This window comes from Pinus tabuliformis, chromosome 4_2 (genome assembly GCF_031772625.1).
Source record: "Pinus tabuliformis cultivar Carrire ecotype Pingquan chromosome 4_2, CPIR1, whole genome shotgun sequence".
NCBI lineage: Eukaryota > Viridiplantae > Streptophyta > Pinopsida > Pinales > Pinaceae > Pinus > Pinus tabuliformis.
Genome location: NC_142304.1, coordinates 373,066,897 through 373,068,629, shown reverse-complemented (window position 1 = coordinate 373,068,629; position 1,733 = coordinate 373,066,897).

Genomic DNA, 1,733 nt, shown 5'->3' with positions numbered 1-1,733 from the left:
CAAATAAATAAGCACACAGACACACACACACACACACACACACACAGATATATATATAACATAACACCCCATTTGTATTTATGTTAAAAAAACATAATTTTATAATGTTATGTGACAAAAAACAGTCTAGTGTTACATGAACCAAATCATATAAAAAAATCTACAAATATAAGTCTCATTTCAAAATACAATAGAAAAAAGCATGGAAATAGAATAAAACCATGGCCAATATTCAAAACCTCCATTTTTGCATTTCATGATGTAATATGAATCCAGAATATTAATATCAATATGAACCAGTTATAAAAATGATTTTGAATGATTGGTTCATATAAATCGTTGTTTATGTCTAAATGGTCTATTGCAAAGAAAAGAACAATTGACACTTAAAAAAAAATAAGTAAATTGAACAACATGGAAAACGATGTAAACAACTTTCTCAAATATTACTATGAATATGATGAATTTATTAATCTCATAAATATACGAAAATGATTATTATATTAAAAGTAAATCAAGAGGACAATAAAAGCAATTCAAAAAACATACTATAAAGAAGGTCACAATGTTATTAGTTATATGTGATAGGTATATGGACTTTAATTTCTCCTCTTCTTTCTTCCTAATTGTAACATATGCACTATCTTTCATCTTGGCATAATGTTGAAAAGAGAAAGGTGGTGCAATGTGTAAACCATCTATTGATTTCACTCTTCATATTGCTATGAAGGTAAGGCCTTGCTACTCTTTATTCCTAATATCAACTGACACTCATTCGAAAGTCAATCCTTATGAATTGTGGATTGTAAGAGCCCATGCCATCTTCAAAGGAACTTGTTTTTGATTTCCTCTTATCACTGGTGTGATAGGGACAATGTTTGGATTGCTTGTAGCAAATGGAACACCAACATACATATAAAAAACAATAGTTGTGAACATTGGAAGTTGAGGTGGCTTAGAGATAGCTTTATAAAATATATCCTTAACATAAGCAAGTGCACCATTCCCCAAGCAATCTTCAACCCATAAATTACATGTCAACATAACACATTGACCACGACAGAACAAAACTTCACGATCCAGTTGATCATCATCAACACCAATTATTTCAGAACGCCCTGAATGTTGAGCAACACATTGTGCAATTGGAGAATTTAATGGTTTTAACATATGCCTATTATGGAATGAGACCAAATTATTTGTTGGAAACATCTGAACTGTTGCATTAAATAAATCTCTTTCTCTAGTATGCAACCTCATATCAACCCGTGACATAAGAAACTCCCAATATTCAAGAACAGGTTCTACATTTCTTATGTTATTGAGGACTCTACAAAAACAAGATTGTTTCTCATTATTCCCTTGTTGGCGAAATATTGTGTCAAGAGTGACAACAATGTTGAATTTGTTCCATAAGACTTTCCCTATTGTATTACCTACACACAAAGGCTTATCTCTCACAGGAAGTAGTTGGCCAAGGTCACCCACAAGGATGATGGATCTACCATCAAAAGGACAATTCTTTTTCTCTTAAAGCGCTTCTCGTAATCTAGCATCTATTTGCCTTTCTTTTTAGAATACCGCAAGTGACTGCCCATGTACTGGGTACATATCTTTAATTGGAATTTTTAGAGATGAGTGTATTGTTTTTTCATGTATATTAAAAGCAGTTGTTCTTGTTGGGGAAAGAAGAAGCAAAGAGATTCTTTTATTACCTAATGAATTAGAAACAA